Source organism: Saccostrea cucullata, unplaced genomic scaffold (genome assembly GCF_032062105.1).
Source record: "Saccostrea cucullata isolate Sc308-1 unplaced genomic scaffold, CSIRO_AGI_Scuc_v1 ctg5716, whole genome shotgun sequence".
NCBI lineage: Eukaryota > Metazoa > Mollusca > Bivalvia > Ostreida > Ostreidae > Saccostrea > Saccostrea cuccullata.
In genome coordinates, this window is record NW_026937260.1 from 18,286 (window position 1) to 35,247 (window position 16,962).

The 16,962-nt window shown below is 34.0% G+C and overlaps 1 long non-coding RNA gene across 1 annotated transcript in view; it reads right to left on the reverse strand.

Moving 5' to 3' along the window:
* Positions 1 to 410: 410 nt before the first annotated feature.
* Positions 411 to 16,962, reverse strand: part of LOC134247660 (uncharacterized) — a 29,843-nt gene continuing 13,291 nt past the window's right edge. Inside the window, exons 11-19 of the long non-coding RNA XR_009987899.1 lie at positions 10,253 to 10,351; positions 9,919 to 10,152; positions 8,498 to 8,647; positions 7,696 to 7,763; positions 5,775 to 5,899; positions 4,166 to 4,255; positions 3,818 to 3,916; positions 637 to 764; positions 411 to 517 (exon numbers count right to left, since the gene is read on the reverse strand). This is a non-coding gene — a long non-coding RNA (uncharacterized LOC134247660). The remainder of the gene's footprint in view (positions 518 to 636; positions 765 to 3,817; positions 3,917 to 4,165; positions 4,256 to 5,774; positions 5,900 to 7,695; positions 7,764 to 8,497; positions 8,648 to 9,918; positions 10,153 to 10,252; positions 10,352 to 16,962) is intronic.

Below are 16,962 nucleotides of genomic sequence, written 5' to 3' on the forward strand. Positions count from 1 at the left end.
CCTAATGGGCTGGAGGTCTATTCTACAAAGTCCCCTGACCTCAAAGGGGCTTAACCAATCAAATACAAAGGGAGTCACTAACTTAAAAGACCACCTTTCTTAACCCAACCCTCCTAATACAAAACGAGAAACCTACAACCTATATACGCCAACTCCAACACAAGATGACAACCCAAGGGGCTTAACCAATCAAACACAAAGAAGTTTAACCAATACAAAGGGGCTACCTACACGACCTCCCTCTATAATCTACCCCTCCCAATAGAAAAGGATGACCCCCTATGCTACATATTCCAACCCAAAACTCTACCATCCTAACAGAAAATGATGACCCCTAAGAGCTTAATGGAGAAGTCCTAAACCATACCTAACATCTGCACCCTATAGGCATGAGGCCAGAAACAGATACCCTTACCTTAATCAAAGCAGGCCGTCTGACTTCTTTCAGGTCTATTGTTATCTTTCCGTGTGGATGATTTCAAGAATCTGTACTCTTCTCAAATCCTTTAATGGTCACCTGAGTATAAAACAATCCTCTGTTACCTTTGTTATGTTTAGCAGACAGGTGAGAAAAAAAACAAGATAATTATTGAAAATAATTTTATGAAAGGTAAATAATGCAAAATACAGTGAAACCTGCTGAACGTAACAAAGATTACAGTGGTGATTGGTAGAAATACAGCGTCAAGACTCTCTGTTGATGACCAGGCAGCATCCCACAATGTTTATACACCATGGAAGTTCTTTAACAGGGGAGACTACTCCTAAAATCAGAGGAAATGTTGTCAAAATAAAAATTACCCATGATTCTTACAACTAGGTTCCAAACAAGAAAATATTTTCTTTACAGTATTATACGGCTAAAGCAAACACTCAAAATGAATTGACATTTACAGCATCAATGCAAACACATGCATGTATATGTTACATCTATTTTATTGCAGACTTAATCATGTTAATTTGTACTCAGTACAGGCTACTTTTACTTGTATAGGAACATTTCAGATGGATAGTAAGATTCACATTAGTTAGTTAATTAGTTAAACAAAATAATGTTTGATCAAGACACATAAATCAATTGGTGAAAAATGGAACTTTCAGTTCAATAGAATTTTTGCAAAGTTTTTTAATTATATAAAGTTTTCTGGGAAACATCATTTTGTAAAATTCATTTTCTGCCGCTAAACAGCCATTTTGGGGATGTTTGATCATTCATAAGCAAAAAAAAAAAAATTCCGACCTTCTTCCGACCCTTGATTTTTTTGGAATGTTACAGGAAACAAACTTTTTTTTAAGCTTAATATAGAATTTTTATGTACAACTCATCTTAAATGGACTGCGATTGTTTATAATCATTCAGACCCTTAAAGTAATGGCAAAGAACAGCAGGGTTTATAGTGTCAGTATAATGTATGAAATGTAAGATACATATGAATCAGTAAAACATAGTTTTGTAAATACAAGTACTAGTAGTTCTACAACAAGCTTCCCTGATTCCACAAAAGGAAATTTGTTTCAAACAGATGCAACTATTGCAGATGTACAGCAATACAGAAATCATCATCATGTCAAGTTATTCAATGAAATATAAAGAGATAACAAACAAAAGTCCATAAAACAATACAAAATAGGAGCAGAGCAAACACAGACCTCCGAAACATCAGAGGTGGGATCAGGTGTCATGGAGGAATGAGCATCCCCTGCTGACCCGTCAAAGCCGCCGTGTGCTCATTGTCTTGATCAGGAAATAACAGAAAAATCTGTCATCAATTCAGTGTGTGAATAATGGACTAATAATTGGTATAAAAAACATCAGACATCATTTTTACTCAATGATAAATTGTATTTGCTGACAAAGTCATTTTATTGACCATAGAACTTAGAAAATGATGACTTTAAACAAAACTGCTGTATTCTTGTTTTGAAATTTTCAATAATTTACCTAGTTTTAGAAATTGCACATACATAGAGCACGTTATTGCACATCAATTCAACCCAAAGATATGACCATTAGCAGGTGATGAAAGTTTATTGCTTCATAATTAAGGGAAGTTGACAATTGAAAAGTTTAAATCATCTTATTTATCATAGAGCTTGGTTAGTAATCTATTTCTGGACATGCTTAAAAGCCTACTCTGAAAACATTAACCTGGTCATTCTTTAGCTGAAATTGCAGCATCTTAAAACTTAACTGGTACAAAGAAACTTACTAGAAATATTTTTTTTTTAAATGCTCCCTAAACCTTATCCTAGGACACCTACACTGAAAGTTTACCAAAAGCTCTCCTTAACTTTTTTGACGTGAACTAAACATATAGGTAACAAATATTACGAAGCTCATCTCGACAAATGTTATCAGTTTAAGTAATGCAAATGTACATCATATTTTCTCAATAGTAGGTATTTATCCTGAGAAATAGTTTAAATAAGTCTTATAGTTCCTTGGGGATTGACCTGTTCCAAAAACTTAAACCTAGTCACTTGTTTGAAAAATTCAGGTCAGATCCAGCATCCAAAGCAAGTCTTGATTGTCCCCGTCTATGCGAAAGTCACCGGACCGTCGGTTTTTACCGGTAAAATTTAGGTCGGGTCGGTAAAAAATTTCAGTATACAGGACCAAATGTCCGGTAAAAAATAAAGCCAAATAAATCAAAATTAAGAGGTACACATGGTCTAATTCCCCACAAATATCCTTTATTTGACCAATTCAGCAGTAATACCTGATTAATTTTTATGTATTACAACCCTGTCATGATCGTTTTTATTCTAATTCGAATTTTCTCTGTCAAGGGTTAGAGATCTTTAGACATGTTAGATAGCTCATACGTAGAATTGGTTGGGAAAATATTTAGATAGCTCATTCGTAGATTCGGTTGGAAACTTTTTTCATTGAACTTGAGTAACCATAATGAGTTGTTTTAAGAAAAATAAATATGCATTGAAAGTGCATATTAAATCTAGAAAATATTTGATACAATGTATGTTGTATAAGTCAAATATGAAGGAAAAAAATGCATGCAATTGTATAAATAGATACCTTTTACAAATGAAAATTATAAATAGTTAACTTGTCCATTTCACTTTGAATTTATTTATAAGGTTAAATTGAGAATTAACCCCATCCCACCCACCCTCTCAATTTCAGTATCATAATGATGTATAGATTTAAAGGAAAAAAGTCGGTCTGGTAAAAAATTGCTTGGTCTGGTAAAAATTTTATTTTTACCAGACATTTTGTCCTGTAAAAATTTTCAACTTTCGCGTAGACTGTTGTCCATCCTTAGATGTATTATCCATGCAAGTTTGGTCCAGGTAGGGCTTATAGTTTCTTGGAAATAACCTGGTCACTCATCTGGAAAATGTAGGACAGATCCAGCATCCGAAGCAAGTATAGTAGTGTCATCATCCATGCAAGTTTGGTTCAGGTAAGGCATTAATTTCGTTGTTTTGAAAGTAACCCTATTCAATATATAGTCATGTAAAATTTTGTGTGGGATTTAATATTGTTCATAATTGTTTTCAATGAAATAATTGAAATTTAATCCCCCAGGAATATTTGTGCTTTTACAGTAGTTACATGGGAATGGACTTGCTTCTAGACCTTTAACCTGGTACACTGATGCTTATGTTGACACCAATGCTGGGGGTATAGCATAAGCTCATCTGGACTTCCTCCAGGTGAGCTAAGAAGGAAACATTCCTCACAAGGGGCAGAAGAGTACAAAGATGATCAGCCCTGTGAATCCATGCAGAAAACTGAAGCTTCAGTTCAGGACAACACATAAGAATTGCTACACGTACCATTCTGAAGACTTACCTTTGATGAAGGTGGCTATGTCTACTGCGGACTGTTCCATTCTTAACCGATACCTGGAACAGTGTGGAAAGTCCTGTCAACTTGACAGCTTTTCCTGGGCTGAAAAGAGGTAGAAAACATCAGTGGTGCTTACTGACTTTGATTCAAACGTAATAACATGGATGAGGAACACTTATGTTTGTTAAGAGATTGTAAAAAAAAAATTTCTTTTGGACCAAAAAATCTTGATAGAATTGAAATATCATAATCTAAAATTGTAAAATGGACCATATTTTAAAAATCAACATCCAAATGTATTTTAAGTATTTACTAGAATTTTTTTGAAAGTAGAATACATAAAAACTGTACTCATTGATTAAGGCTTATGGATACTCAACATTGGAACTTTGGGAATCTGTATGGACACCTGTTTTCAAAGGAAGTAGAGTGGTTCATCATCTAAATCAACAACAAAGTGGAAAAAATTACTTCAAAAGCAAACAAGAGGCCACATACTCATATGAGATCTTTTGCTAGGGAAAAAGCAGATATCAGTTCAGTATTGAAAAGTTTATTTATAGAAGTGGTCTCAGGGGGGAGGGGGTTATGATTTGAACAGACTTTATTTAAATTTACACTCCCTGTGGATACTACCAAATTCCTTTGGTCGCCCGCGTGGCACAGTGGTTAGAGCGTCTGCTCTAGAGTCGCAAAGTAAGAAGTTGATCCTTAGGTCTCGGGTTCAAATCCCGTTGAGTGCCGAGCAAAGGAAAAAATTGGTAGTTCTCTACCGGCAAATGGTGGCTTCTCCATATGAGTGAAAAATTCTAGAGACGGATGTTAAACAACACGCAATCAATCAATCAGGTGAGCCCAAATTTTCTAATAAAAATTTCTTTGAAAAACTTTAGACTTTAAAGATATTCACTCAAGAAAAATTAAGCATCACTATAAATCACTCGCAAATCCAAATTAAGATGAAATTCATATTTATTTCACGTTCTGTAAATTGTATACAGGGCTCTCACACCACTTTTTGGGACTGGGGCCGGGGTGTTCAAATTGGGAAAATTACCATCATTTTGGGAAAAGTTGGATAACCAAAATTCATTTTAAAAAATCCTCAAATTTTGCTTTTCTAGCATTTTGTCATCTATTTAACTCTGGTTTTGAATACAGATCAAACATGGGTACGTAGGCTATTTATGAAAGTACATTAGCTTTGTCATTACTATCTTTGAGTGTTGATATTGCGGTTATCTGTCTTTCTGAGTGACAGTCGCTAGTCACATTGTCCCAAATTTCTTCGATCACATGGACAAAGTTGCTTACCAATATAGCACGAGATTGATCATGCCGAAGCGTGCATGGGTACGTTTCTACGTGCAGCTTACTAATATTTAAGTGAAATGTCTTTTTTGAAACCAAAATGATGTTTTTTTGTCGAAACTTTAATACATGACAAGATACTCTGAACTCATAGTACACATTTCGGTAAAAACAATAACCTGGTTCCCCGAACCAGTTTACGAATGCATTTGGCGCGAACTAATAAAATAGTGGTACAGTTTCACTTTCATTTTCAAGTGTGTTTTGTTTGTTTGTTTTTTTTTTGCGATTAAGTTTCATGGACTTTTATTTTTTAATTAATATTCTGCTATGAAAATTGGGAAATTTACACCTTTCTTTTGGGAAAAAAGGTACCTTTTTTGCATTGGGAACGGGGCCGTTGAACTGCCCCAATTTTAGAGAATCGAGAGCCCTGGTATATCATGCAACATGCGCAATAATTGTTTTATTATGTTATGATTCTCTTCATTTCAAAGTCAATTCAGATATGTAAATGTTCTATAATCATCATGATCATGTATAAAATGTGACATTTAGCAGGGGAGTCTGTACAATTTTAGGTTCTAGCTATTTTGTATTCTTAACCTTTAATAAAATTATTTTCAATAATTATCTTGTTTTTACTTACCTGTCTGTAACAAAGTTTACAGTGGTGATTGGTAGAAATACAGCGTCAAGACTTTCTGTTGATGACCAGACAGCATCCTGCAATGTATGTACACCATGGATGATCTTTAACAGGGGAGACTACTCCTGAAATCAGAGAAAATGTTGTCAAAATAAAAATTACCCATGATTCTTACAACTACGTTTTTCTACAGTATAAAATGGCAATAGCAAACACTCAAAATGAATCGACATGTACAGAAAAGTCATGGTTCTTATTCCCCATGGCTTTAAAATATATTGTAAACTTAACAGATACATCTATATAGACAATAGTGAAGTAAAATCATCTGTCCCTGGCACTGTCTATAAATCTGTTTCACTGTATAAATGTAAATGTATACCTTTAATAATCAAGTCTAAATTAAAAACAAGTATTTCATCAGATAATAGTGTAAATGAAAATTAAAAAAAAATTATCAAAAACTAGAGGCCCATGGGCCACATTGCTCACCTGATACCAGTTCAGTATCAATGAGTTTCAATATAAATCACAGATGTTCATCTGACATTTGATATTTTATTGAGGCTTTGCCCTAGCTCCAAGGGCATCAAAACATAATTGATCAAACCTAATTTACATTACCTGAGGATGCTTCAATATAAATTTGATGAAACATTATGGCACAATTAAAGCTTTGCTGTCTTTTTAAAGAAGATTTTTAAAGATTTTTTCTTAAATATTTCTGTGTCAAACTTTAATCCCCCATTGAACAGTGCTCCAAGTTGCGACTAAAATGATCGCATTTGTGACCAAAAAATTGATTTTGCGACTAAAAATGAAAATACACTCGCATTTTCGCGACTGAGAAAATTTGGGCTTGAAATGTCAATTTTTAAGACCGGGATCGAAAGATTCTCTATCAAGAAAATGTTTGAAGACATATACAGTACTTAAATACACTTTACAAAGCGTCACATGGACTTAGATCACGTGATGTTATGGCAGCATGCTGTACAAAGTTTGATAGAACCAGAGACGTGTATAAATAATGTTTCTGATAGAATGGCATCCAAACTTCGTAAACTTTCTAAGATCCGACCTTGTTATTGAAGCATTTGATCAATTGCTTGCATATCATAATGAATCATGCTAATAAAGAGTGTTTTGGCAGCATTTATAATGACTGGGTAATGGGTTAGGTACGTAGTAGGAAGTAAACATGACAAACGGCAGGCAAAGTCCTGTCTCAACAGCTGTCAAGCTTGTATTTTCATTTGATAAAATTTTATTTCTGTAATCAGATTTACTTGTGTTCTTCTGTACAACCATAAGGGTACATGTATTCAATAAAAATATTTCATTCAACCTAGCAAATTTTTATAGTCACAGTAATAAGTAATCTTTGATATAATAAAGACATAATACATATCCTTATTTAATTTATCAAGTTTTATTCACAAAATATATTTTTTTATGGCAAGTGAAATTTTTTATTATGGCGACCAGATATTCTGAAATGGCGACCAAAAAAAATTTTAGGTCGCCTTTTTGCGACCTAAGAGCAAGTGTGACTTGGAGCACTGTTGAAGCCCCACTTTACCCAGGGAGTCATGATTTGAATGAACATATATTTGAATCTACAATATTTTGAGAAGGTTCAACATGTTTAAACTTTTTTGACCTAAGTGGTTCTTGAGAAGAAATGTAAAAAGATACCATCAATTTTTTTATTCCAGGAAGATGGAGTTAACCTTTGTTTGAACAAATGTGAATTGCCTTCATCCCCATCCCCATCCATGGATACTTTTTGTAAGTTTGGTTAAAATTGACTCAGAGGGTCTTGAGAAGAAGTTGAGAATATGAACACCACAGACAACGGCCAAATTTCAATCAGAAAAGCTCACTCCAGGTGAGCTAAAAAAATATGTTATAGACATACCTATCCTAAAATTCACATGGGTTTCACATGTTGACAGGAAGACAGGAAGATACATCTGACATGCTCAACTGAAAAAAATGTCCTTTCATTCAGCATGTTCAGTAGATTTTAATCAAACATTTTTTTTCCTTAACATCAAAGAACGAGTAAAATAAATCATAAAATAATATATGTAAGTTAGACACCCATATAGCGCATGCAGGGCTTACTGCTGGAAAAAATTCGTCAGAAACAGATCTATGTGGAATTAGTATGAAGTTTGAAAAGTCAATGACCACCCACCCCCCTCCCACCAAAAGAGGGTTTGAGTAAAAGTTTGTTGTTTTTTTGCTTGTCACCTTGACTGGGTTGGGACCCCCCCCTTTGGGAAAAAAATAGATCCGCACCTTAGGTGCATGGTTATTTCAACATTGGATATACTGAGACTCGAATATTTCATTGAAATCAAATGCTTAAAAAACTGACCTTTTATAAAAGTGAAAAATGAGGGTGAACAGCTATATATTTTTCTTATTCAGTTTTGAACTCTTCAACTATGTTTAATGAAGAAAAAATGAAATTTGTCCCTAAAAATAATGTATTTTATAGGCAAATATATGAACAGACCCTCCAAAAGACGTTGGACACATTAAAAATTTGAAAACTGTGAGGATAAAAAAAGCATTTTGTAAAATTGTTAACAGACAGACAAAGACCTTGTAAACGTCACACTATCAAACAAGGCGATAAGCGCTTCTGTTCTCGGACCAGTAGAGATAAAAATTCATTTTGCTTGAGCTTTTAAAAATAAAAACAGATATACCTATAATCAGTATCATGTGGCTCATTAAACATCGTCTCACTGGCCCTCTGATCATCCTCTCCTTTCCCGCCACGGACATGTCACACAAATGGCGTTCCAGTATTACGATCCCGATGTTATTTCACGCAGTACATTGGCCCCACGAACAATCTGTATACAGAGTAAACAAAAAAAAAGCATTCCCTCATGCCAGTCCTTCTTTAAATTATCTTTGCCAAGTCATGTTTTGCATATTTTTTCTCCACATTGGTATTTTTTTTTGTTAATCCAAAACTTTTCCTTCATTGATCTGTTTAACATATTGTTACTCAAAATGTTAGCATACATTTTTCAAAGGTGTCACCGACCCCTTTAGATCTCACGGTAGATCTAGAAGGGTGACGGTCGGTCCACATGGGCGTCGGAACCGGGGGGGGGGGTACTATGGGGGTTTAGCCCCCCACCACCACTTTTTTTTCCAAACATGGACTTAGTATTAGCTAGGCTTTAAACATTGCGGTGTAGGTTTGGCCCCTCACTTTCCACAGACACGTCGCAGTATTGGTAATTAAAAAAAAATAGGGAAAGTGGTGGTGTTCGGAACAAAAAATATAAAAATTGATACTGAAAGAAGTTCGAGCCCCCACCCCACCCCAACGAAATTGGATTTTCGTTGTTTTGTTTTTTGTTGTTGTTTTTTTTTTTGTGTTTATTTTTTTTGTTTGTTTTTTTTTTGCTTGTTAGACTTGTAATTTTGAAGGGTCTAAAAAAAATCATTACACTTAACCCCCCCCCCCTTCTATTTGCTTCCGACGCCAATGGTCCACATACACTAACTAAACAAATTTATTAGGAATAGGAATTTATTGAATTTACCGAAAAGAGAAAAAAACTTAAAACAAATTATAAAAAACTTATAAACAAACATGCAATAAAATCGGGTATGCGTTTTACTGAAGAGACTAGGGTCAAAGCGATATAATTAGAATTAGATGTTAGATCCGCTCGCATACTCGCTACACTAACGTTTTCCTGAGGAGACTAGGGTCAAAGCGATCTAATTAGAATTAGATGTTAGATCCGCTCACATATACTCGCTACACTAACGTTTTCCTGAGGAGACTAGGGTCAAAGCGATCTAATTAGAATTAGACGTTAGATCTGCTTACATACTCACTACACTAACGTTTTCCTGAGGAGACTAGGGTCAATGATATTTTTTTTCGTTAGGCCATTCCAAGTTTTTTTTTCCTGAGATAGCAATACTCGCCTGTCTACCTAAATTTCTACCGGTGGAGGAACTTCTACTAACAATTCCTAGTATAGACATAAAAAAAAACGACTCAAAGCTCTCCAGCATTCTGAATCGAACATTCCGTGTACCCTGTATTTGAAGCTATTTTTAAAGGACTGTACGTATATATATATTGTACAATACTCACTTGTCTCTACCTGAATTTCTGTTGACCGGTGAACGAGCGGCTCCTTACATGTACATCTTCACGTGGACATAACAAATCCAAGAGACTCAATCCCAGAGTATTGAATCGAACATTCCCCGTACCCTGTTGTTGAAGTTATTTTTTACAGGACTGTGTGCAAAAGCGCTCGTGCATGAAAAACATGAAGTGTGGCCAGTAGACTCGGAAGTCGGAAATTCACGAAAACTACCGAACCTGAAAAATGTCAAGAAATCTGTATCATATTTTTTGTCTTCGAAAGAAGACTTAGACATGTAGATAATTTCTAAAATGAAATCGAATTATATAAATTTACAATTCTTTATGGCCGGGACAGCTAGAGACTGTTATTTATTCCATGGGATGTAGGTCAATGTAGGACTGGGGTCCAGGTGGGTACAGCCTTACAGAAAATCTAAACAAGAAAAACAATAATCAGAGATTTTTCTGGAGACTAGTGATACACCGTATATTAGCTTAGTTTTCAATGTAATGTGTGCAAAAATAATTTTTTTAAAAGTTGCAAAATTATGAAAGAGTGCCGGTAGGTCTACGGTTTTTGGTTCCACGGGGGCTGGCTAAATCATTGTGCCCTCTCCCTTTTGCATGGAATTTCCAGATTTACAATTGTATATACAGTATTTCTAAGAAGAAGATACAAATAAATAGCATTGGATCCTATAGAAAACATACTGACAAACGCCTATTCATCGTCGCAAACCACGATCAAAATGTACGATCCTCACATGTAAGAGAGAGCTATATGCTCACTCCGGACCGTGGCTGGAGACGATGATTCCACTTAGAATGGGGAAGAAATTATATTAAAGTCTTGTTTTGAACAAACTGACTTAAAAAGACTCCAAAAATCAACGAAATGGGTTTTCCTAGGTTTCGTAAAGTTGTTTTATGATATCATAATCATATGATAATGGGTCATTATTTTTTTTTTATCCCCCGCTTTCACTGAAAGTGGGCGATATTAATTTCGGTCTTTCTGATTGTTCGTCCGTCTGCCTTATAACTTTTGCCTATAACACTTTCGTTTTCGTGCGATGTCTCCAAGCCTTTTCCATTGAAACTTTACATAACAAATACATCTACCTATGTCCTATGAAAGACCCTACTGGTTTTGAGTTCAAAAGGTCAAAGTTCGAGGTAGTACATGTACATTCATTCATTCTGTTTGACTGTAAAACTTTCCGAGCAATACTGTATCTCTAGAAGCTTTAATTTTTAGCTTTTTCAGTGAAATGTTATGCGAAAATTCCCTATGGCCCCACCACTGCAAAAGTATCCCATCCCCACCCACCCCCACTAGATCCGTGCATGATCTACTTCAATCGTTAAGCGGGGGGAGGGGGGAGGGGGGGGGAGGAGGCACAGAGTCTCTATATTACCTTGTTATATAAGGCATGTGGTGGCTAGACAGCTCTGAAGAAGAAATTTCATTAAGGACGGGGCGGGGATTGCACCACATGTACAAAGTAGCTACAGGTAGGTTTTCTATAATTCTTTACATGCACAGTTGCATTTTATGATGTTTCTTTTTTCCGGATAAACCACAACATTTAACAAAAAAAAAGTTTTTTTTCTTTCTCAAACTCCTCTTACAATGTACACAGTAGCCGTTTGATTTTTATGACGGTGATTGCTTGTGTCCTGTAGAGGTAAATTAAGGTTTCTGAATTTTCTTTTTTAACCCTATAGATTTGGGTCAATTAAATAAAAGTTGAGAAAACTTAAGGCCATAATGTACATTTGTTCATACAGTTCCAGGTCAAATTGTGTTCATATATTTCAATATTATTAGTTATATTGTGATCAAACATTTCAAGGTCACCGGTACCATTATTACCAATTAAGTTCAAATTAAGGATTAGAATGTCCTCCAGGAGATCATGCCATTAAAAATATTTCATGCTTAATGACGGACTGAAAAATCAACCATTTTCGAGATTTCTTTCTTGATAGTCAATTTTACCTCTTTTTATCTCTCGGAATATTTTTGTGTCTACCATTTTTTAATTTTTTAAGAATGGTCACTTTTTTTTAATGTGATTTAATATTTCAAGAAAAACTGACTGACGTTCTATGAGTTTTACTGCATATGTTTAGCTGTCTCTATTTAAAAATAATGTCATTCGGATATTCGAACACCATGATGATGATCGACGTTGAAGATGAATGTCCAAAATAATCATTATTTGTCCAGGTTGTATGATAATATGCGACGACTCTCCATTCTTCTAATCATGATTTTACTTTAAACAGTCTAAAATCTTATATTTGTCTTAAACTTGTTAGCTCATCTGGGCTCAAATGGGCTTTTCTGATCAAAATTTGACATCTGTCTTTCATCGTCGTTGTCGTCCTCGTCGTTGTAAACCTCATTACAATTTCAATTTCTTTTGCAGAACCACTGGTTCAATTTCAGTTAAATTTAACACAGAGAATATCCTTGGGTAAAGGCAACTCAAGTGGGTTTTTCTTTCAAATAAAGGTTAAACCACCATCCCCTCTTCCAAGGTAAGATAATGAAGAAAAACAATTTGACTGGGATCATTAAAAAATTTCATCTAAAGAATCGTACACTCAGAAAAGATGACAGGCGTGTGTAAGAGATTCTGACACAGTGTTGACTCGACGTTGTTTAGTCACTGTAGCTCTCCGGTCTGTCAATACGTATTTTTTCGGAGAGCTACAGTTCTGCAGAGCTCTATTTTCAACTTTAACCTTCGCCAGGACTTTTGAACCGTGAGAGCTAGATCTTTCATATTTGGTATCCATACTACTTCTCAAGGGATTAAATTTATTATTTTGATTTTTGAAACGATTTGAACGCACCCGTTTGATTAACTGCAGATCTGTAGCTCTCCCCAAAAATATATGGATAGACCGGAGAGTCTGTCAATATATTTTTTGGGAGAGCTGCAGATCTGCAGCTACCGTTTGATTCACGTAACATGGACAGACATTCGATTTGTCCGTCACCGTTACGATATAATATTCGGGCAATGTCTGTCAACCAGTAAGTTATGTAAGAAATTTCAAATTTCAAGTGTTTATGTAATGATGAAGAGCGTGCAGGTTCATGATTTAAACAAAACATTCGGACCATTGAATGTGTATATTGTACATTTAAAGAATTACAGAGTTGGAATTTTTAACCCGTTGGCTTTCCATAAATGAAAAGCTCTTTTATTTGTTATCTAACAAAATCTGAAGACAGTTTTTTTTTCAAATAAAAAAAATGTCTACCTAACTACCAAGTCTTAAAGTGCAACTGCATACAAAGAATTTTAAAGCTTGGCTTAAAGGCTTGATTTCTATATAATAAAATCAGTTGCTCTGGACGCATGATAGTCTTCTCCAAAATTCATAACGAAAATATCTGATAATTTAATCAATATATATATAATATAAATTTTCACAAATTTCCGGACAAAGAGAACGGCATATACAGATCTTAAGGATTTGAAAAGAGCATATCTTTAGGAATTTATTTCTTATACTATTTACAAAAGCTTATTATCATATCTGAACACCTACAATTGAATTGTAAGATATACAATGTACTTGGTTCCATTATTCTACCATTTGTTATATAAGAAAGATAACTCTTCACGATTGTGAAAAGTATTTCAACTGATTGAGTTTATAAGAGTTATTTCCCTTTTCACTTGAAAAACATTTAGTAAATTTCATACAGTGCTATTTCAATGATTCTCATTAAGCTGATACAAATAGGTCAGTAGGTCACAGGTGACTCAGGTGACCTTAAAAGAAACCTACCGACCTATTTGTATCATAGTTAAGTGAGACCAAGGTGTATGTTAAGGAGGAATGCCACACCAAATTTTTATTTTATAGATCTCTGAGTCAACCTTTTTAAACAATGGTTTCAGCATTGAAAGGCCGACATTAGCTCTCAATTATTTTATATGAATTTTTTTGTCTTTTTTCAAACAAAATGAAAAAAAATATTTCCATCAAAATAAGACGCTTTCTTCTAAAATTTTCGCTGTAAATTAATGCATTACATTAATATCTAATAAAATATGTGTAGAAAAGCCGTATAGATATCTAATTTTTTAAAATAAAAAAAATATTTATGAAAATAAAACACATAATTTGTTAATGTCTTTTTTAATGTGTGGTTAAAATTTTCTTAAAATCAGTCACAACTGGGGAGAACATGTTCGTTAATCATATTTATAAAAGAAATTGAAACGAAATGGCCAAATTTTAGATAAATTATTTTTTTTTAATTTTGGGCGATCCCGATCAAAATTAAACCGATCCCAACAATAATTGTACATTTATTGGAAATAAATACATTTCCCCAAAGAACACTAGTCTGATTAAGTGTGATAAGGATTAAAACATTAATGAACCTGACAATAAAATAGATTTCTTCATTGTAGATACAGTAAATTAGCATTTTATTAATTTTGTATTAATTTTGATCGGGATCAGTTTAATTTTGATCGGGTTGGGTCCAAATATTAAAAAAATTAATATCTATAAAATTTCTCAATTTCGTTTCAATTTCTTTTTAAAATATGATTGACAAACATGTTGTCCTCAGTTGTGACTAGTTTTATAATGATTTTAACCATAGGTTTAAAAAATATTCACAAATAATTATGTGTTTTATTTTCATAAATATTTTTTCATAACAAAAATTAAAAAGTCTAACAATCCTTTCTTTGCATATTTTAATAGATATTAATATGATACATTCATTTACAGCAAACTTTTAACTCGAAAACATCTTAGTTGAATTTAATTGATTTTTTTCATTTTCTTTGAAAAAATACAAAAAAAATCATATAAAATAATTAAGAGCTAATATCGACCTTTCAATGCTAAAACCATTGTTTTAAAAGGATGACTCAAAGATCTATAAAATAAAAAGTTGGTGTGGCATTCCACCTTAATTCTCTGTACTTCAATTACATAACAAGTACATGTAGAATACACTTTGTACATGTATATCAAACCTCATTACTTTGATCTCACTGTGATAATTAGAAAGAACATTGAAATCAAAGGTTTAAGAAATCATTTAAGGGTAAAATACTTAAGTGTTGCAGATAGACTTCTACATCACTTCAACATTTTCATGGTATTCAAGATATCATTTTGTTCCATATAACAAAGTTCTGGTTTGCATGTATATTTAACTCCCCTTTCAAGATAAAGACCCCAGCACTGCTGGAGGTGGTCTGCACAATTTAGATCATGACAAGGAGCACAAAGCGGGTGTGACCTGTCAGCAGGGTATGTTCACTCCTCCATGGCACCTGATCCCACCTCCAATGTTCCGGAGGTCCATGTTTCCTCTGCTCCTATTTTGTATTGTTTAATGGACTCTGAGATTGATAACTGTTCGTTATCTCTATATCCTTCATCTATACATCTTGGCACCCGGGGGCCATTAAGCAGTGAGGGAACTTTTTCTCTCCAACACAAACTGCAACACAGAACCTGGTTTATACTGGTATGGTCTCATCCCAAGAACGGCTCTCCATATCCCGCTGTGGGATTTGAACCTTTGATGTGAGGGTCAACACTCTAACCAAGTGCAGGCAGCTTATTTACAGACTACATGTACATTTACCTAAATGGATGCATTCAGAAAAGGACACAACTACCAAAAATATAAATACACATTTATTTACAATAAAAATAAAATAAATACATAACATGTAGCATATAAGTATACTAAGCTAACAAATGCATGAAAGCTGAAAACAAATCTTAAGGTGAATGTACACCAGAAAACAAATCTTAAGGTGAATGCATGTACACCGGAAAACAAATCTTAAGGTGAATGTACACCAGAAAACAAATCTTAAGGTGAATGCATGTACACCGGAAAACAAATCTTAAGGTGGATGAACCCCAAAAGCTAAACTGGTTCTCATTTACTTGCCAAAAAACCATTAATTATGAAATAGTGTAGATTGCATCATATAATATACTAGGTCAGATGCAGCAAACAATCGCCCTGCTTTAAGGCAAAGCATTCATCTGTGTAGGCACTCAATATGTGCAAGTATGGGTTCAATAGTACACAGCTTAAAGAACGCCATAGAAATAAAGCTGTATCACACAGAACACATGTATATTAAGCACATGTATCCAAGCATCCGTATATTAATTTACAGAAGGATAGTTTGGATCATTCTGGAGAGACATTATCGTTTACCAAGCTTAATGAACAATTTAGAACCCATACTGATTGAGCATACTTTGAATCTCTGCAAACTTGACTTACAAACCAGTTCTAATCTCTGAACAAGACTTAATTCTCTTCAATGATGCACACCTAAAACATGTTGGTTAATCACGATTACTTTTACCGAACAAAGTGTTCACTAGAAAAGATCAAACATTGATCATTATGTATGACTTAAAAATTCATTAATGTGTAAATGCATTTAAATGTAAATTAATCACATGGAAACAAAGCGATATTTTTAAACACAATAGAAAACAATTATATACAATGTTAAACAAAATCCATAACATTATTTTTCTATTTCTATGCTCCCCTTGCCCCCCCCCCCCCCCCCCCCCCACACACACACACAAATTAGACAAATTACAAAATTGAATTGTAAATGGTATAAATCCCATAACCATTAATTTTTTGTAGTATTGCATGTCATATTGTCTATGAATGTGTTTAACCACATAATTGAAATGCCATGTATTTGCATGATGTATTAGATGCTATACAGCCAAAATCCCATACTTTAATGTGATATGTACAGCTAGAGCTTAACAGTAAATTCCAATAATCCTCCCCAGATTAGCCCTATACATGTAATGTGTATCATTTAACAATACCACTAAATCCCAAAATTTTAGATGATTAAAATAAATTAATGACATAGTACTACATGTAATAATTATACATATTTACTCCAATAATGTCAAATGATCTGAAAAGAAATCATACATTTTTAAAAAAAAAAACATACCGGTAATTCATTAAAAAAAAAAAGACATTAT